The sequence below is a fragment of the Amblyomma americanum genome, chromosome 7 (assembly GCF_052857255.1).
Source record: "Amblyomma americanum isolate KBUSLIRL-KWMA chromosome 7, ASM5285725v1, whole genome shotgun sequence".
In the NCBI taxonomy this organism is placed as follows: Eukaryota; Metazoa; Arthropoda; class Arachnida; order Ixodida; family Ixodidae; genus Amblyomma; species Amblyomma americanum.
The window spans coordinates 5443012-5464577 of record NC_135503.1 but is presented as its reverse complement, the minus strand read 5'-3'; the positions used below and the strand labels follow the sequence as shown (position 1 = coordinate 5464577).

The following is a 21566-nucleotide window of genomic DNA, read 5'->3' as shown; positions in this document are numbered from 1 at the left end:
CCTCTTCCTAGACGGCCGGCTGAATCAGTCGGCCAATTTGGACATCGCGATGTCTGGCGTGGTCCTTACGTAGCTCTTCTGGGTGTCCTCGACTCGCTGTCTGCGGCTGGACGGCACGCGGTGGCGTTTAGACACCTGGATAAGCGCTGAAACTCGGCGTGCGGCGGAGGCGTTCTTCCCGCTGTCAGGCTCCGGATGGGTTGTTACGTAGGCGTCTGTTCTTCGTCAGCGATTGTTCTTGAGCGGCAATCGTGGTGAACGAGTTGGCATACAGCCTTAATTTGTTTATGTAAACAGTCTCTTGTCAAGCTTTCTTGAGTTTGGTATTTCACCGACCATCCAATACAGCTGGAGCGCGAGGTAGGTTGTTCACGCTGGCCTCGATAATTAAGAAAAATCGAGGCCGGTGTTCTACAGTCCGTCGACGTCTCGCCGCATCGGCGAGCAAACTTGACGAGAGACGATATGCTCAAAGATCGCGCCAATGGATTCTTGGAAATTTGCTGTACTTCAAGGAACTCTCACCAACCGTTCATTAAACCTCACTGCGTGTCACTGAACTTGCAGTAGTAGCTAACGCAGAACGAAGCACCAACAACCTACAACACCAGCACAGTACCATATATCCCCCGCTGTTACCGGCAATCACTCCTCTGCACTGTGGAAGAGATCGCCTCCGTTGGAAGAATGTTCTAGCTAGCGGGCAGGTCCAGAAGGCGCTTCAACCGACGAGCACGGTGTTCTCTCTCCGAAGGTAGTATTCGCTGAATCATCCAAGGATAGCGGTGCTGGACCACCCCGCCGACCGTAGAGACGTGGACGGATTCACAGGGCGTCTCCGTGCACTCTCGAAGAAACCACTCCGCAGGGAAGAGCGCTGCTGCTGACAGCCGTGTTCGGATGCACACAGTTCGAGTCGCGGCGTGTCTTCGGCGTGACCCAGCTGCGTGTGTGGCTGCGCGGAGCACCGTGCGAGCGAGACCTGCCGCAGACCTGCTGCCCGGCTGACTGGCACTGGGAGCACGAGCGCGTAACCGAAAGGAACGAGTGCACGCCGCGATGGGCTGCCGGACTGGACGAGGGGTGGGAGGAGGAGAGCGCCGGTCGCCGCCGCCACTCTGCCAGCGAGGGATGCTGCTGCGGCTACACGGCCGCGCCTTTCTTTGTGTTTTCTTTTTCCGCCAGGGGCGAGGAGAAGGGATGCGCCAGACGACCGGCCTCGCTCCGGCGGCGCCCTGCGCGTGCATCCAGCAGGGAGGGATGCATGGTCAGTGGCGTGGCCGGCCGCAGGAGAAGAGCGGAAGGCTGCGAGTGCGCGCTGTGCCGGCACACTGGCTGAAACGAGAGATGATGATGAACTTGCGTGGGAACGTCAAGTTCCGTTGCGCCCGCAGGACGGTTTTTAGCGGCCGACCTTTGCCGGAACTCCCCCACACTGCAGTCGTCATTTGCAAGGGTGTGCTACATAATCGGCCGGCGCCACACCGCGTGGTAATAAAATTGGTGCGGAGGAAAGAATTGTTTGTTTAATGCTTCTAGAGCAGCTGTGCGAGTTTACGCTCTCGCACCTGTGGCAACACAATTAGGGCCTTCGAGCGGAGGGCAAGTCTAGGCAACCTAAAGACGCGAGGAAGGCGGTGACTAGTCACCGAGGGTATCGCTGCTCGTAGACTCACGTCGGCTGAGAGCAGACGTAACAGAGCACCTGATAGCATGCTACATACGAGTGAGTCAATCGCATTCTGGCTAGCCACGCGCCCACAACTTTCATCCGAATATGCACTGAAGACAGTCCATAGAGGATGACTTGTCAGGGGACACATTCATTCGAATGTTTTCGAGGTCTTATCTGGCACAAAGCATCCTTTGTTCGAGATAGCTGCTGCCGGAGCCAAACTAAATGCACGAGTGAAATCAGAAAAAACTCGCAGCATCGGCAGGAAAATTTCTCGTGAATGTAGGCATCGTCCACCAGCACACTGTTCGAAACCAGCCGCCAGATTGACTTTGTTAGACCGAAGTGCGAACACCGGCCTCCGTCCCCGCGTTTTGGACATCGGAAGTGGGGCGACGGGGCTAAAGGAAGCGCTCCTTCGAAGAACTCTAGAACTGCTGTGAGCCAGCACTGTTCTCTTCAAAGCCCGTACGACGAGCATTCGCTTCAATGTTCCCAAGAAAAGGGATGCCGACTCCAGGAAAAGTGATTTGACTATTACATAGGGAACCATGCACATGGACTTCCTTTTTTTTTTAGCATGAGCATAATAAATGTAGTAAGTGTATGCGCGTAAAATTGCCTGAAAATCTGTTATTATACTTCATCGCTCCTCCGGAGCTCGTGAATCGAAAGTAGAAAAAAAAACGAATAAGCGGCAACACCGTTTAAGAGCTCCTTGCGAGCAATCCGGACTTCCGTCGGACAACAGCCTTCGGGTGAAAGTGAAGAAGGGACTGGCATTCAGCGTTCCTTCAAGTGACTGCTTTCAACGGCAGGCGGGGGTATACGGGGGCGTAGCGAAGCAGTCGAGACGGTAGCTGCCGCCGAAAAACAGGGTTCTTCGCCTCTTCCTGCAGAAAAAAGAATCCCCGCTTCCACGCCGAAGCCTCTGCCGTGAATAGCCGGCCCGATCTCCACTCGGCGCGTATACTATGCCACTCGTCTGAAGCGGTAGCGCATCCGCCGCTTCCTAGTCGCGCCGCGTGCTCGGCGGCTAAGCTCCGCTGCACGCCATTTTTCGCGGGGAATGCCCTGCGAACACGGAAGAAAGGGAAGCGGCCCGCAATGCACGCTGCCGCCATCGCATCATCAGTGGGTACGGCCTCGCTTTATACCGGCTTCGCCACGAAGCTCTCATCTCCGCGTGTGTGTTGCCTTTCTTGCCTCTTACTTTATCTCCAAATCCTTTCCCGCTGCTCTTGAACCTCGTCGAGGGGATTAAAATAGCTCGCCAACAACTCTCCGTAGACAAAGGAAAACGAATAGTGCATACATATATTGAGGGGGATGCGAGCGATAGCGTCAGACGGGGCTTTGCAAGCCGGCAGTTTTGCCCCAATCGCTCCCAGTTCGAGTCACCAGGATTTAGCTGCCGCCGTTGCGCAATAGATCACCTGCAGCCACAAGCGCGACAGCGGGTGCAATGCGAGCGATTAAGACACCTGCGGCTCAACATGTGCGCAGCGGTCTCGAACAGGACGCGTGTGGAGGGTAGAGAACCACGACGACTCGCGACCGACGCGTGTACCGCTAGCGCGAGAAAGGGTCAGTCTCCTTCTTTGCGGCCTCCTCACGAACACAGATGTTGCAGTTTATTATTAATGTAAATGCGCTAATAAGACGGAATTTTATCGTGGCTTCGATTTCGATGAAAGCGAAATGCAAAATACGCCTGTGTACTGCGCGATGCCCGTGGACATCAGAGAATCTCAGGCGGTGGAAATTAATCCCAAGGCCCCCACTACGGTTACTGTTTCTTCACCACCACCCCCTCCCCCTCTTCATCCCTTCCTTCACGATGCGGTTCGGCGTCCATTCTAAGGCAGAGGGTGGTAGGGCCAAAGGGCATGCGAGAATAGCGTATACCTGTCACAAACTCCCAGAAGGCAAGTGTCCGCTAAGAATTTCAAAAGTAGCCTCGCTACCGCGCGCCTCTTGTTCAGTGGGCCTTCAAGGAGCACTAGGTGAGCGGCGGTGTCCGGTGACACATTCCACATCCACAGGCTGCGCAGAAATGCCTCAAGCAACCAGAAAGACACTTAAATTTGCCTTTCCAAACTTTGTCGTAATGAGTTATGGCATTCAGTCTCGACAAGATAATCGTCGTGCACATTGAACTTTGGGCGCTCGAGCTATTGCTGGCACGAGGTAAACCTGTTGCTCCGTATTTCCATGACGGTGCTTCTCATATCCCAGAGTTCCCGTAAAACAATCTTTGTGTGGAGTGTGCATCACTGGAAAGCAGGCTGCGCTATTTTCTCAATCCTTATTACGGGTCTAATCCATTCAGCCTAGCGCAAGACAACAATGAGTGCGTTCTACGGTTCAATGATTTGTCGCCGCATTCTGCCTCTGGGTATACGGAGTTAATAACATTGCGCTGCTTTTATCTCGCAGCGGTGTAATTGATCATTGCACAAAAATTTTATTTCACATTCCGGTCGATAATCTTTTATCACCCAAGGTAGCCAGAAACTTGGAACACAATACAAGCTCGTTCGCTCGTTCGAGTTTCTCGTCAACTGATGCCAGACGTCCGGCTGGCCCCGTACATAACGAGTCACACCCAAGTATAGGAAGATGAGGCACGGGCAGCATTATTGCTGCGCCGGATACTCACCGACCGCCATCTCGCACCTGCGTACCTCACAATGCAGCACCCACAAAGCCAACAAAGCGCTGTGCCTATTATGCAGCACCCTTAATTGGAGTTATTCGCCATTAAAGGATAACAAAAAGGGTGACCCCATCTGCACGATGCAGCCATACATAGGCGGCGACGGCCGGTGCCATGCGATGCAGGCCGTGTAATAACAGGTCGTGGCGACCAAGCACGTACGGTCCCCCCGGCGAGAACCGGCGGGGACCGTAATTGGCCGTGACCCAGAGAGCTGCATCGGTCCGCTAAACGAAAGGGGGCGAACAGGAAGACGCGCTTACAACGTCCGTCCATATGCACGAGCAGCGCTTGGCACCGCTCGATGACCTTCATACACCAAACAGCGCTGCGCCCACTGCCCGTGCACATCCTTTAAACTTTGTCTGCAGCTACAACGGTGCAGCGCGCTGAGACCTGTAGGGCTGCCGCCCGCGAATCGATGGCGACGATCACAGCAATTTTCAAGCATGAAGCGAGTTGTATGATCGGCTGTAGCGCGTGTGCCGGTCAGTCCTGATAGGTAAAGAGACGGAGTACCAGTCAGTCACGAAACGCACTCTGGTGCTGTTTAGCATGATTCACTCTGCCACCCTATGTAGCCCTTCAGAGGGAGCTAGGTGTCGTCTTCACCAAATGTAGCCAGAAAACGGGGTTTGCTTCTCAGGTGCATAGAGGAGCCCTTACTGCTCCCCTAAAGATCAAAACGTCTTGAAAGGTGATGACAAGGGCTCTCTTTACTTTACACAGGTGTAAAGCTTAAGGCATGATTTAAGTGATTCACTACACGGCTAATAAATGAACCCCGTTGCCTGGCTACTTTTCGTAATGGCAAATGCACATTTGCTGCCCTCTAATGTCGTATATGTGCCGAGTGTGCGATGCAGTGAGTACAAATGCCAATTATTTTAGTTTGACGAAGAACACGAAATAATCGTAGCAATGTAGAAACTACAATTGCCAACATATTTCCCAAACCAAAGAGCCCAAGGGTCAGCTGCAGAAGGCATCGTTTCAGGTTGCTCGCTGCAAACCCTAACCACTTCGGCAAGAAACTAAAAAAAAACGCAAATTTTTCAGCGACCCTGGTGCAGGTAACGAATTGATTTTGAATTTCATTTTTTGTACATAACTGAACATGTGCGTGCAGTATTATATTGTTCATACATTCATAAATTAGCATAATTTTTTAAGCCTGACTGTGAAGCAACAATACATGTGTCGATAAATCTACGGGTTTCTACATTTCTACAATACAGCGGCCATTAAAGACTGAACAGAGGAAGTTCAGAACTTTCACCACACATTTTCATCGCCTCGGCTTTGCGGCGGCAAATATGTGTAAAAATATAAATGCACAAATAGCAGCTATGCAGTGATTTGTGGCAACGTGCAAGCAGAACACAAGACTAAAAAAAAATCGGAGGGTACACTAAGCTCCGCCTTAAGGGTATGACGCGATAGCGTTAATGGGTTAGTGCCCACATATATGTGGAATTGGTCATTCTCGACGTTACGTTCATAGGTCCCCGGCGGTCCTCGCACCACTCCTGGTACAGTGGTGCAGCGGATAAGCGGTGCGCCACTGCCATGCGTGAGGCTTGTGAGACGCAGGCTTCCCTGCCCGAGCCACCTCTCGCGACCGATCAATAATTTAAGTGCCACCTGTCACGGTGGTCAGTTTCCTCACAATCCGGTGGGCAGGTTGCGATAACACCACAAGGTCGCGTGACCTAGGTGGACCGCCGTGGTTGCTTTTCTCCGGAGATCTTTCGCTCACAACGCCGACGACACCGGACTTTCTGGAGAACGGGAGCCTTAACGCTACCTCGCTTACAGAATAAATAACAGCAGGGCAATACCGAAAAGAAGTGCCGCTAATTCCACTTCAGTTACCCTGGCCGCAAAGCTCCTTCGGTCGCGTCGCCGGATATCGTGACTGGTCAGCGCATGGGCGCTGGCCGATGATACTACGAACAGATCTGCCTGTGCCGCCGCGGTCGCTTAGTGGTCATGGCGCTCGGCTGCTGACACGAAAGACGCGGACTCGAACCCGGCAGCGGCAGTCGAATTTCGATGGAGGTGAAATTTCAGAGAGCCTTGTCCGATGTCAGTGCACATTAAAGAACCCCAGGTGGCCGAAATTTCCAGGGCCCTTCACTACGGCGTCTCTCATAGCCTGAGTCGCTTTGGGCGTTAAACCCCCACAAACGAAACGAACGAAGGTCTGCCTGCTCAACTGGAGTTCTGATGTGGTGCAGCCAGATCTGCACCTTCCATAATGCTGCATAGTTTTAAGTGGGACAGCGTTTGGACGTCCGAGGAACATCCAGGAAGCCGTCCTCGGATGCTACGCGGAACCATCATCACGGCTGCTGCGGTGGTGGCGGCTCCGAGCGCATGATGTGCATGACCCCCCTCCCCCTTCCCACTCCCACACACACCCGGCCCCTTCTTTTTTTTTGCGCGCGCTTCATTCAGATGTAGTCGGTGCTTAATATTCTTTTCGGTTGATCTCGCCACCGCAGTAAGACAATGCGCTCAGCAGTCGGCCTTCCCTCTCAGATGGGCCAGCGCCCTTTCCAGAGCGGCTTTTGTTGCATCATCACATGGAGGTCCGGCGCCGCCGATAAGGACGAAGCCGCCGGTGCGCGCCAAAGGTGGAAGCACAATGAGTGGGCGTGTGATTTGTGGCTTGTCGGCAGCGGCGCGGGCAGCGACGGCCATGCGAGATACGAACCTTGAAAAAGAGGTTCACGGCCTGACCCTCACGTGTTGCGGAGATCGTTATTCATTTGCCGCCCATAGTACGTGGTTTACAAGAGAGCCTCGTGTTCGTTTTTTTTTTCCTTTGCTGAGGAAGACGAGACTTGATAGATGTACGCGTGCACAGATACACGACTGAGTCTTAAATAAAGACTCTTATTTCAAGGCGGCGATGCAGGAATTTTCAGCACAGGCAGAAACAAGACCGAAGGACGGATGTGCTTACATTCATACTCAAGTGTAAAGATGGTGCGGGCGGTATTAGTGAAGTTCGAGGCTTCCTTTATTTTTAACCGGTTCTTTTTAACCCTCCACGCCAAAACAACATAAGCAATAAACATACATGTGAGAGTAAACAAATTTTATTCTGGCAACGAAATGCACACGAAAACATTGATAATTTCATAGGAACTGCTCGAGGTGCTCGGATCGGAACGTGCCAGGAGCCAGATATTTTCTGCGGCGGATTCTGTGCTGGACTTGGGTTCAGTATAATGCTCCTTTCCTAGCACAGACTAGGCCGACTAGTGTACGCCGTCCAATATGGCCGCTGTGCCGGCCTCATTCTGCTAGAAGCTGGTTTCAATAAAGTAAGAAATGCCGCCAGCGGAGGACGGTTGGAATTGCGCGCGTTTCTCTTGCCGGCAACCGTTCTTTGTTGGGAGTCTTCAAAATAGCGGCGGTAAAGACTTAAAAAAAAATAGTTGTAGTCCTTTGGGAGTGTGTACCTTTCCAGTTTCAATCAATACTCCCGTCGAGTTGTCTGTTAACTGCAGATGAAATCTCCGAAGACTAGATATATGAGCAATATAATCAGCTTATAGTGGCCTAATGTTAAGTAAGTCGGTTCGTTCGATTCATTCGTTTCGTTCGTTTATGGGGGTTCAACGTCCCAAAGCGACCCAGGCTATGAGGGACGCCGTAATAAAGGGCTCCGGAAATTTCGGCCACCTGGGGTTTTTTAACGTGCAATGACATCGCACAGTACACGGGCCTCTAGAATTTCGCCTCTATCGAAATTCGGCCGCCGCGGCCGGGATCGAACCTGCGTCTTCCAGGTCAGCAGCCGAGCGCCAAGCACTGTGCCACTGCAGAGGCGCGCAGATAAAGGCCGATAGGGGCGCTGTTAAACGCCCGGCGGTCACGAGCGTTCGCGATGGGAAGTATATTCCTCTTTGAGGCGACAGAGCGAGGCCTACAAAAGAACACCATGCATGCAGTGATCTGTAATTGTTCGGGCAGGCTGTAAACTTGTGGCTTGAATTTGGAGGCGTGTATGGATGGACCAGACTGCAATGCCATCCACATAATTGAGTGCGTGCGGGTTAGCAATGTCAGCTAGCACTGACCCTTTCGTCGCACGACGATGTGACAGAAAGCGTCCCACATTTTCTTCGATGATGCGGGTGACAAACACACGAGGTGTAAGAATGGTTGAATCAAGGTGCGGATGAGGGTGGGGTAAGTGAATCCAGTGTAGCACTTAAACGACGGCAGCATGCACATACATGCTGAGTACGGTTCGCACACGGGTCGATCGGCCACCAATCAGAATCACGGAGGATAAGTGACCTATAGGCCATCCTCTACATCAAGGTGTGGGCGGAAGACAACTTGCGAAGGACAGTGCCAATGATGTGCCCCAACCTCATCTGCATGCAGACTGGGTACGTTTTGTAGGCCTCACGTGAAGCTTAAAAGAGAGTTGCGACGAGGACACAAAAATCGGCCCTCCGCAAGGCATCCGCCGGTAGACGCTGGGAGCTGATGCGAACACTGAACCGCCGGTTTGGAACGGTGCATCCCCAGAAATGTTCACTTCCATCCAACACCTTTACGACCGCCCAATCGAAATTCGACCGCCGTGGCCGGCATCGAAACCGCGTCTTTCGGGTCAACAGCCGAGCACCATAACCACTGAACCGCCGCGGCGGGTGCGTTAAGATAGTAAGTCGGCTAGTTCCGCACCCAGTTCATGAACCGAGAATAGTCTTGAAAATTCTGAGGGTACGTGCGGTGCAAACAGAGCATTTCCAAATGATTTTTTTTATCCGGCAAGAACAATTAAAAATTTTGAAACAATTATATTATGACACAGGGAACGAAAACGTACAACGAAAGCAGCTCAAAAATACTTTTTTGTGCAATAAATCCGACGACTAAATTCAGTGTGATCATCCTCAGAAGCTCCAGCCATGTATATGAGCTCCAGTGATATATTTTTGATGGAGCTAACTTCGGCACAAGCCTCACTGACTCGGGGCTCCATGATTTCCAGTGACAACTGCAGGGCTGCTGTGTACAGAAGCGTTGTTTTTTACAATACCCCTAGAAAAAAAATCTAGGGGAGTCACTTCGTCGCTCGAGGAGGCCACTTTGTCGAATTGAGCGCCCAGTCGGCCGCTTATGCACCGCCTATTCCTGCCCTTTAGTTTACGCGCTCGAACGCCCAATAGTTACAAATAGGTGAAACCGAGCACGAATGAACGATTCGCTTAGGCCTACTCTTTCTAAATTCCTTCTAAATTCTGGCTCCTTTACGGTAACGATTTATTTTTTAGGAAACATCGAAACGCAGAACGTTTTCGCCTGAATCGTGGCCACTTGCGTCTGTACTGACTGCAGCGCTGCTCAGGAAAGAAAAAAAAAGACCACGAAGAAGGGAGAGAGACAAAGACATGTTTTGATTTGTGTACCCGCGATGCGATCGAATGTCACTGTTGTCAATTGAGCAGTGAGTGAAAAACAAAAAATAAGCTGAAAGGAAAAAGTTAGTTCATGGACACTCTGCGCATGAAATGCACCAACACTACGTAGGAGCTACATGAGATGAGAAAACCTACAGCAATTTGTTATCGACGCGTGGTGCAGCAGGACAGGGGACAAACTTACCTCCGCCTAAGAATATGATGTGATAGCGTTGTTGGGTAAATGGCAATATATGCGGAATTGGTCGTTCTCTATATACTTGACATTCGTAGGTCTCGAGGAGCTATGCACCACTCCTGGCACAGTGGTACAGTGATGCGCCACTGCACCGGAAGGTGGCTGTTCAAAACACAGCCACCGGTGGGGCTTGTGGGGCGGTTGCTCAACCCGAGCAACATCTCGCGACCATTCATTAATTTAGCTGCCACCCGCCACGGTGGGCAGGCAGGTTGTGATGACGTCAGAAGGTCACGCTACCTTCAAAGCGGGTGCGTTGCGTGCCTCTTTTCGTGATCCTTTCTTTTTGCACGTACCCGTCCATAGCAAGCAGGAGGAGCTATCTTCAAACGTCAGCCCACTCCGTTTATTCCTTATTGTTGCTGTCGTACACGTAGATGATGGGGAGGTAACCAGGCGTCGGTCTTGAGTCTCAGACAGAGATCTGGGATTTACATGTATGAAATGATCTTAGGAGGAAGAGCAAAGATGAGTTTAAAAAGAAAGTTTGCATAATTCAAAATAAAAGTGGAAAGAATCTTTAACCAGTTTCAAAAGGGTCGTAAAAAATTTAAAAGTCGTTCTTCTAACGCCTCACTATTCGCTTAGTTTTCCCTTCGCGGAGGGATGACAACATTATGAAAAAAAAATCAAGAAACGACCGGGCTATGCTGTCGACGATGGCATGCATTATGTGGTGGAGAGCGCATTCTCACCGAGTCAGGTCGCCGGGCGTTTACAGGCGGCACGAATTACGTTAAAGACAATGCACAGAGGGACGTCATCACCGTCCCGCTGTGCGAGAGCTTCGGACGATCAGCAGTCGCACAGGGGCGCTTGGCAGCAGCGACTGTTACACCGTAAAGGACGGAAGGTCGCGGCAGTTCGTTTTGCGAACAAGGGATCTCTCGGATGGCATAACGTCCATGCGCCGCCGGTCGCGCTCCTCCGCATCGCGCGAGCCACTGGCTGTACGCCTGCCCTTCGAAGAAGACGGAATGAGCCGATTGTGATGTCGGTATGGCACTATACGGTGTGTGTAGCGGACCGTTTCTGCGCTGTGCCCATTGTCCCAAGGTCAGCGCCTCTCTCTCCAAGGCGCTCGGGAGGCCACACTCGGTAGGCCATTTTGCATCGGCGCACTCACGGAGACAGCTGGGCGAGAGCTCCGTGTCGTTTACAGCGCCATCTCCCCGCCCCTTGAGGAGACAGACATGAAACACCGGCAGATATGTGTCTAACGGTAGGGCGAATGACGAGAAGCTTCTGGCGAGCGATGGTGTACGGCAAAGGAGCTTTCCCGGGACCTCTGAGGTGACTTTAGAGGGCTGGAGTACTGTGCACGCGGAATTAGGTCGCGGTGGTCGTCAGAGCTGCATAGCTGACGTAAGAAGATTCAGAGAAGAGCGAACAAAGGTGACGAACCATTCAGATGGGACAAGAGAGAAAACCTGTGAAGCGCTTAAATGACGCCGTAGGAAAACACAGAAGCCTCCCGTCTCCCTACGGTACGGCCGTGAAAATGAACTGGAAACCAAACAACGATTACAGGCTCCCGTTGCATCGGTTCATACGTGACTGTATGTAGATGGATTCCGCATAAGAGCACGTTATTACGGCAGCCAACACATTGCTGTCGTCATGAGAGTTCGGCGTCGAGAGTTTTACCTTCTGAAGATGCATCACACAGTGTGTCTCGAGCGGTTGCACTTCGCGGCATGTGTCTCCAGTCTAAAAAAACGTGCGCGGTACATTATCAACAAGTACTACTCAGCGAAGCAACGTTAAATTTAGTCTTACATCAAATCCGGAGGCTGGCTAAATACGACTGCTGCCAGAATTCAGACCGGCTTTGTTTAGCGACAGCGCTCATGTGTATGTATACGGTTAGATTGAGATATAACAGCGCCGGTTTAGGAGATATTATCAACGCAAGTTCAGGTATTAACGTCTCCGTACATAGACGCTGTGCTTTAGTGGCTACGGTGTTCTAGAGAGAGCGAGGTAACGGGTTCGAATCCAGCGGCGGAGGCCGAATTTTGATGGAGGTGCAATGAAAAAATGCTCGTGTGCTGAGATGTTGCTGCACGCTCCGTACGGCGTGGTTCATTGCAGCTCCCTCTGCGTCGGAAGGTTATAACAGGTCACTTAATTATTACTAATGAACACATGGGTAAAATTGTACGCTATAAACGTGCGTGTCATGAATAACAGCACTGGAGGATTATGTACTCTCAGAAGAGGAAGGAGGCAGCACCAAGAGTAGAAACAACACCAGCGCTGCACGGTTCGCTCGCTCAGACGAACGAACTGACCACTGCAGGTCTCCTCCCTCAGAAGCGCACTAAGGCGAAAATGTGCCGTCCACTGCCGGGCCTTGCCGGCGAAAAATCACGAAGCCGCAGCCGATCCAAAAGCAAAAGAAAAAAATGTGCCCACGCGCACTGTGCAAGTACACGCACGTCGCTGGTAAACTGCGTGCGAAGATGAGGCGAGTCTGGACCACGGAAACGTGACGTGGGGTCTGCGGGAAGCGTGCGGGGCTGGTTAAGCTGACCCGCCGATGCGTTCGTTAGACAAACAAAGAACAGAAAAGAAGGAACTGCCCAGGGAGGAGGTGCCACCGGCGCCCAAGGACGAAAGGGCACAAAAGCTGCCGTTGTTTCACTGGCCTCGTTGCGTTGCGCGCCATGTTTGAAGCCACGCAGCAGTTCGTGTATTGTTCTCCGCAGCGCGGTCATATGCTTTATTATTTCGCTGCCACCAAGCTGCTGTGAACTGCAGAATATACACACATTTGCAAAGGGCTCTCTCAGAGGGTGGCCATCCATGGCTCGCTAGAGTGGTATGCGGCAAGTACAGAGCGAGTTGTATAGCGGCAGCTTCGTGTACATGCTTGCGTAGCTCTAACCAAATTCACTGTGGTGGCTATTGGCCGAGCTTTCTTTTTTATTTTATTCGAGAAGTATACCATGCTGGGTGACCTGACAACGGGTATACAGCGCGGGTGTCTTCTTTCTCGTCGACTTTCGACTCCCATATGCAAACAATACAAATGCCGCATGGACCTGGCATCGTTTGCATACACGAAGCAAGACATGCGCTTGTGTGATTGTTGCGAATACGAGACAGATATAACCTTTGCACTGTGCACATTCTGGAGTCAAACGGAGGAAGAAACGCGGGAGAATCGAGAAAGAAACGATAGGTGGTGAAAAAGAAAATACTGTAAAGCGAACTCCTCGAAACCGGCAGCGGTGAACTTGTGCCATCCCTCTTCGGAAATAAATTCATTCACGCATTTGTGTAAAGTCCCCTTCGTATGCTTGGCACGGGTCCTCCCATTCGCCGACGGCCTGCACGCGCCGCACGACCCTCGCAAAAGCACCGGCGGGGCCCTTCTGTGGCGATGCTGCCCGGTGTTTCGCCGAGAAGCGCCAACGGAACCCCGGGCCGCCAGCCAGACTTGCAGCACTGAGCAGCTGGCAGATCCGCTGTGCTCGTCGGCGACATATCCAACGTGTACGAGCAGAACGCACCAGCTTCGTGGTCGGTGGACAGAGCAGGCAAGGTACGCACCTTTTGCAGTAAGCATTACGTAAGCCGGCAGCTAGTTGACGCCTGTAAGTGTGCAATGCAGTTGTGCGAGTATGGGCTTCGACAAGGATTCCTATAATGTAAATGAACGGCAATTGCTTGTAGGGTTCAAAACTTAATCGCAGAAAGCGAATGCAACACCCACAATCGCACACGCGCTACACTAAAAGGTCCCGGCTGTGTTTGGAGACTATCTGCTTTATCTACGACGTGTGCATGCAGCACGACCATGTCATCCAGAGTGTGCCCGCAGACTGCAAGAATGACGACACTCGTTTGCTGCGAGATATCGGAGCCCGTGAAAGAGCCCCGTACGGTCGAAGTTATCCTGACGCCTTCCACGATCATAGCCACGAGCGGATTTGGGCCGTTTAAACCCATATAGTGAGCAATATATCTTTTCCTTATTATCAGCGCTAGTCGGAACGACAAAGACTAGCCACCCTTATAACACGCCACAGGTGTAATTTAGCGCGCTTACAGCATGCTCTCTAGTGCTTCCACCACCTGCACCCTGTATTGAGAACACTGTGCGGTACGACGCGATGCTTCCCGATGATTACATCGACGTCGCACACAACGCCTTCTCGATGTGTGAGCGGCATCTGAGCTTTCAGAGGTGCCGGGCGAGGGCTGACAGCAGAAAGATACCACATAACAGCGGGGTATCCCAGAGGAAGTCCCTATACTGGGTCAGCCGCAGGCGGCATGGGAGTTATTTTCCGCGCACGACGAGATAGATATCAATGGCGCAGAACGAATCGCCCGGAAGCATCTCTACTCCGGTAGAAAGCCCGAAAGGTCAAAAGGGCGACGCGATGGCAGTAATACTAAGGCACTTTATTCGGCGAAAGTATCGAAGGAAACGGGGATGGAGTGCACGCAGTCTGAACGGTTCAGGTTCGGCCGTTTCTGTCGAGCGAGCCGGAATCGGCCTCACGTCGGCATCACCGAGAGGCTGCCGGATTCGACAGCGGATGTAGTGATTCGCACTGGGCAGTCGGGACAGCACCGAAGCGCTTTGACGATCGAACACAAGAGCAAATACCGTATTTATAATCAGGGGTAATCGTGACAGTAGCCGCTTGTTGCAGTGTTGGGAAATCGGTGTGCATGGGAGCGGCTACCCGAGCAGCGGGAGCTATATGTTTCTGCGAACTGTGCCCGATTGTAGCCAGTTCCTCACAAAGTTGCTCCCTCTCGTGGCGAAGATACCAGGGACGGCGCCAGAACATTTATTGTGAGGTGACAAGTACAAGGCAGGGGGCATAATATACTGTGTTGTTATGATGCCTTTGTGGCACTGATCTCCATAAAATAAATTATAAAAATGCAGAGATGGCAGCTTCACATGCCAGCGATGAAGACAATGCGTGTTGCACTATCTTATAAAAAGACCTTTTCGTCAGGGTACGAACCAAGCGTTCGACACATATTTCTGTTGGCCGGCAAATTTTCCTCGCCTCCCTTCGGCGCCGACAGGCGGAAGATGGGACTTAATACCGCAAACGTGGGGGCGAAGTGCGTGAGTGGCACATACGTGCAGTGCTGCTCAAAAGTCTTTAGGTCACATGGCTTGTTTTCCAGCCATGAGGTAGAACACTTACGGCTCTAAAATGAAAAGAACCTTCGTGATAGCATTTCAGTATTCTTTGATCTTTGCGGGTTCCCTGTGTGGTGCACCGTACGGCTCAAAAGGAAAGATTCGACCAGGGCTGTACGTCCATATATATATATATTTTGACAGTGTTTACTGCATGAGGGTGTGTACAGGCGCCCACGAAAGTTTCCGGAAAACGAAAATTACATGAGGGCTTAATTTCTGGCCAGCCTAAGCATGCAGCTTCGAACTGATAAACGTGCTCCGTACTTTCCTAAACGACCTGAAAAATGCACTTTTCAGTGCCTGTCTGTGCCTCTACGTAGCAAGAAAATTCAGCTTTTTCATGATTTCTGCGTTAAGAAAACTTTTGTGGGCACCTGTACGTATATGTGCATGCGGCTCAGGTGCTGTATATGGCCCAAACGCAAGACGTACCCCGTGTTCAATGCGCTGTTTCTGCCGCATATTTGTGCCCAAACTCGGCTCTCCGCTCACTTCTATATTTTTCCCTCAATACGAACAAAAACGCTCCGCCGCGTGAAGTGGGACGCATTTTTCTCAAGAGCAGCGTTCATTGCCAGCTCTCCATCGTTAGTTTCTTTTTTCCAAAGCTTGCAAAGGTAAACTCGGCGCACTGCTCTCTGGCCGGCCGTTCTTCCTGTGCGGCCCCCCACCAATGGCGGCACTTTGTCCATCCTACGCCGACATCGCAGGAAACCCTTTGCCTCGGTTCCCACAGCGGCGGCGACGACGACAGAAGAGCTTTCGCACGGCGCGGGTCGGTCGCAGCCTGCACACAGCGCTGCTGCCCTGTTCTGCCTCTAGCCGATATAGACGAGCAGAGCGGGCCCGCCGTGCTCGAGTCAAAACGAGCCTTCGCGTGAGCGACAGGCGGCTGCCTCTGTTATGCGCCCGCACAGCGCGTTCTCACGCTTCGGAGACAAAAGAGCCGAGCGCGCGCTAACGTGCAAAAAGCCCCGTTGACCAATATGCGCGGCGCTTCGAGCACGGGCTGCTCCCATGAACAAACGCGCTTGGTGGTGGTCCATGCTCGGCACTGCTTCGCCGTATAGTGGCGGCATACGTGACACGCTTGTGCGGGCACGACTTCCATACGCTTTTTTTTTCTCTCTCTCGCTCTTTCCCCTTTCTTTTTTGCCCGAAAATGACCTAGAAGAAAACGTCGCTGGACCGTGTCCGCGAAGAAAGTACCTACGAGAGACGGTCTTTTCAGGCGACCGCAGGGGATACTCGGTGAACAAAAAAAAAAAAAAGAAAAGAAGCGACGACTGCACCGCAACAAGAACAAAGAAAGCCGCGCTCCTCCTCCCTGCACATGTTTTCGAAGCCGATCGGTCGCGAAGCTGACGGAAACTAAGCCTCTTGCTCGCGAGCAACCGGACGATACGCCTGCCGACAGGTACACGCTTCCGCCCCACGACGAAGGAGGGCTCCTGAGCGCTTTGATTTTTCTTTCTTTTTTTTTAAACGAGGCGGAGCACGACTCGGTTTTAGCAGGGAGGAGGAGGAGATGGTGCGAGCGAGCAGAGCGCGCGAGGCACTTGATGGGATGGGATACTCACGAGTGGCCGCCATATTGGCGCTTGAGTGACAGCATGATCGGCCCGATCGACCTACCCTCGCGGACAGCGCGCGCACACGAAACGAGTGCACCATGAGCGCATAGTCATAAATCACAATCGGCCGCTGACGACGAACGGAGCTCCCCGCTCGCTGATGGCCAGAAGATCAATTGCACGGCGGAAGTTCGCGCGCGTTTCAGTTTTCTTTTCTTTTCCCTCTCACCCGCTTCCGTTCATTTTTGACGCATTCATCTTGAGCGCGGAACGAGTTGTTGCGTGGCGTGCACTCTGCTGCTGGTGCTTACCCATGCTTCGAGAAGGCAGCAACGCAGGCAGTACAACGTCGGAAGTGGGGTATTACGTGTCCCAGCCTCATTATAAAGCAATCGAACGGGTAAACAAATATACACACGCGCGAATGCAGCAGTTTCGAACTCTCCTTGTTCGCTGCTCAGGAAGTGATGCGCATGTCTCCCATACCGTGTTTGGCTCGGCGGAAACGCCCACCGAGGGCACGGCGCGGCCTGTGCATCGCACGTAGAAGCAGCTTTGTAGAAGCAGAAGTAGAAGCAGCAGCTTTTCATCTGAATGGTGAATATACAGCGCAATAAAAGGGACAGGAACAGTGCAAGACACACACGGGCGTTGACTATCAGCTGAATTTTATTCCAAGGGCAGAAACAATATGTAGTCGAAGGGGGTGGTGCATCCAGTAAAGGCTGCGCCGTCACCGGAGTTTGGTGTAGCCACGTAAATGATTAAAACGTGAGTTACTGATGTTGAACACAATGAAAGCGATAAAATCGATAAAAGCCTTGAGCCGTAAAGGGCCGCCAAGCAAAAAACCAGTAAAATCATAATGACTTAAAAGTGGCCAAAATAAGCAGGGGCTATAAAAGTGGAGAAAACAAACAAACAAAGCGTTAGTGATCAAACACTTCTTAAGAAAGCTCGAACATGCGAGGCAGATGAGCGCGCTCACAACGCACGGTCAACCGCGCCCAAGAATTTCAGCTCTTACACAAAAGCAGAGAAGGTGTGCTTACATACTGTTACATGGCATGGCGAATTTCGAGGGCTTCGATTACCTCCCGGGTTGTACAATCTCGTCCTTTTCTGATGACACATTCTTCGAATGCTGGAGTGCAAGTCATACTTTCACATTTCTTACAGCGCTTGGCAAGACTACCGGAAATTGTAATGTTACTGACGTTGATTGCACGTTCTTGAAGCCTGATAACTATGCATCTCCCAGTTTGACCCATGTACCTTTTCCCTCAAGACAAGGGCACTGATTAGATGACACCTGTCGCTCTAGAAACATATGGATTGCCATGCGTTCGCCTGTAGCCTCGATGAATCTGTTGGTGACTGTTTACTTTCAGAACAGTGAAGAAAGCTTGTTAGGTGCCGAAAAAACCACGCCCACGCCAACGCGTTGACCGACTTCTTTGAAACTATGGTTGACTTTGTGCAAGTAAGGCAACACATTTTAGCGGTCGCTCGCATTGTAGGCAGATGAATTTTCTCATTCGCGTTTCTTTATCATGCTGCCGGCTACCGAGACCAGGAGGTGCAAGAGGTAGCCGCTGCAAGAAGACGCTCTACTTGTTTGTAAAACCTATCTTGAAGCCGATGGTCACAAGATTTTTGAAGGGCATTGCGAAATAAGAGGTTTATAATGACTCGCTTTACTAGCTTCGTATGGGCACACGCAAACGGAAGGAGTGGCTTTTTACCTCTTGTGCCTTGCGCTGTATATCCACTATGCAGAACCAACTAGCCCGTCAAGTCGCTCTAGTAAATTTCATCTAAAGTTAAAGTTCATAGCCCATTGTGTGCATGACCAGTGATGACATCGGACTCTAAAGCAGAGTTCTCCAATCCTGCAAGTAGCAAAACTCTAAATAAATATCCGGGCAGGACCTATGAGCACGTTCTTTGTCAGCAGATGGTTACGCCGCCTATCAGTTTTACGAAAGTGGCCAACCTTCAGAAAGTGGAAGCAAGAGGAGATTAGAAGACTGTTAGGCAACAGCGGGACAGCAGTCTAGCTAGGAAGAGGATACTGGCACGGTGGATTCGAAGACGTGTTGGAAATTAGTCTAGGTGAGAGTGTCACGTACCACCTCGATATAAAGGGGTTGGTACAATATGTCGATCAACACCATATTTCACAGGTCCTTGGCAGTTCATCTCGACCAGCTAACCTTCGAGGTTTGGAACGATCAGAAAGATGGATTTGATACAGAGTACTACCGCGGTCAAAAGTCTCCAGGACGCAAGGGCTACAACATAGCTCGCAGCTCCGTTATAAGGTAGCTTGAGGGGCCACTAGCAGAGGTGAAAGCCGGACTCACGCGCCTTAATGCATGCTCGTTAAATGAGGAGAGTGTGGACGGCCATGCCCCCAGATCACTTTATGCGCGTCCTGGAGACTTTTGTCCCCAATAGTACGCATGGCCGTTAACGGTATGAATAGCTCTGCGGGTGCAAGGCCCTTTTATATGCACTACTATCACTCAGTAACTTCAAACAGTAAGAAAAATGTCTCCTTTACGGTGTATCCTTCACAGATTTAGAGCATAGGCAGTGTCCTAAACGGCCGACCTCGGATTCCGGCCCAAAACCCAGTAAGGTTCAGACACGATAAATCGTAGCGAAAAGGAAACACGACGGACAGGAAGACATGGGAGTTATTTACTTTTGGTGAAAGATTCAAGGATATCCCGTTACCCTTATGGCAACCAAGTACGCTTCGTGGAATCCACTCCCACTTCTTGGAACCCACACCGTTAGCCAAAGGGAGCGAGACCCAGGAGCAGGGACGCTAAACAGCACGGGACGACAGGGGGCCACGTGGGCGAATGAGATTGGCAAGTTCGCGCGGATATCTGGTGGGCGCAGGACACGGTTAACAGGAGGAATACGGGACAACCTCTGTCCTAGGATAGGATAGGATAACTTTATTGAGCTCTAGCGGAAGTGTTTTTATGTGGTTCAGATGAGTCCGTCTACGCAACGGTCGGTTGCCCCTATTCCAGGGCTCCGCTGGATGCTGCCGTCAGCTGAGCTCGCCGTATCAGACCGATCTGGTCATCGAGGCAGTCGCTGAGTGCATACCCTCCCATTTCTGCGCACTTGGGTTTGGTATATTTGGAACGACGTCGACTTTTTGACATGCCCATGTTATGCCTCTGTCCTGCAATGAGCGCAGCTGGGCTGCTGCTGCAGAAGGTATGCGTCGCGGTTGTAACACTGTCGAACCCGCTGGTGCACCAACGCGTGCTTTGTTCGTCGGTGGCAAGCAGCAAAGCACGCAGAAGGAACGTGCCAGACAGCAAAAAAAAAAAGACAGAAAGAAAGAAAAAAAGAAGAAAGAATGAGATGCACGTTAATAATGCGCACGCACATCGGCTGTGGAAAACAATAGCGCGGCCGGAAAGCGCGTGTGCGGGGGTGAACTAGGCTACTCCCCCCCTTGCTTGCGATTCTTTTTCCTCAACGAGCGGCGTGCCCGGTCATGGCAGGCGAGGAGGGTGTTGGCCTCGCAGGAAACCGGCGCTGTGCGCTCTGCGTGTACGCGCCTAGCGGTGGCACGCTACGCGGGCACCGCGGGGCGATGCGCAGGGAAGAAAACAAAGGCGGATCAGGGCCCGTTTCCTCGCCCCGCGGACGACGAGCCGTCACCATGAGGGACGCCGCGGGCTGTTCCGGCGTCAGCCGGAACACAGCAGACAGCAGCAGCCAGGTTCTGCTTTAACAACCGCACCACCTGGATGTGTGTTATGCGTAATAACGCATAACACACATCCAGGTGGTGCCGGTTTGGCGCGTCCTGCAGGCCGTGTCGCCGGATACGTGACGTCGAGCGGAGTCGGTACGAATAAATGTGTGACCTTCAGAGGCCGGAACCAGCAGGTCAAGCTGCCAAGTGGCACACTGGTGGCAATCATTGTTCAACTTTTCCGCAGAAACACTCGGACATGAGAGGGAACGAGACAAGAGCAGTGGTTCCGCTTCCTGCCTTCAGTGTTTCAGATACCTCTGCATCGTGGTGCCCAACAAGAACGCGCATCGCATGCGGTCTAACGCCAGCACTAGTAAGCTTAGCAAAGTGCCAGAAGGCACAGTGAGGAAGTGGACACAGGGGCCGCATGAGCAGAGCCACAAGCAGCCCACATTAGCCTGGCACAACCTAGTGTCGAAGGAGCGGTCCCTGTGCATAATCTATACACGATGCGCAATAGTCTCGTTACCGCGGACGCGCCGACCGTATAATGAATGTCCTCGCCTGACGCCGTCTGATGATGGCCGCTTAATTCTAAAGCCAGCATGCACTAAATGAACGTGCCCCGGCACACCTCATCTAGAATCAAAAACGATTACGACTTTCCCACCGTGCAGGAAAGCAAGTGACCGCCACAACAGATAAGTCGCCGTATACGGCTGCGTGGGCGCTCAGTCTGTTGCTTTCCTGTCTATTCAAACAGCAGCCTCCGCACTGTAATTCAAGTCCCCCACCCTTCGTCGATTTCTCTTCCCAACTACTGCAGAACTAGCGTGGACTATGGCCCACAGGTACCAGCGCAAAGACACCGGATTGACGCTTGAAAGAAGTTTCACTCATTAGAAAACAAGCGCCCAGTAAGTGAGATTGTGTTCTCGTGATATCAGATGCCCATTTCATTCCTCCCCTAAAGCACCCACCCCCATTTT

General features: G+C 51.9%; 1 protein-coding gene across 2 annotated transcripts in view; it reads left to right on the top strand.

Annotated features, from left to right (window-relative positions):
• LOC144098322 (uncharacterized) overlaps window positions 1-21566 on the top strand; it is a 77118-nt gene that overhangs the window by 29340 nt on the left and 26212 nt on the right. The gene's annotated exons all lie outside the window — the stretch shown is intronic.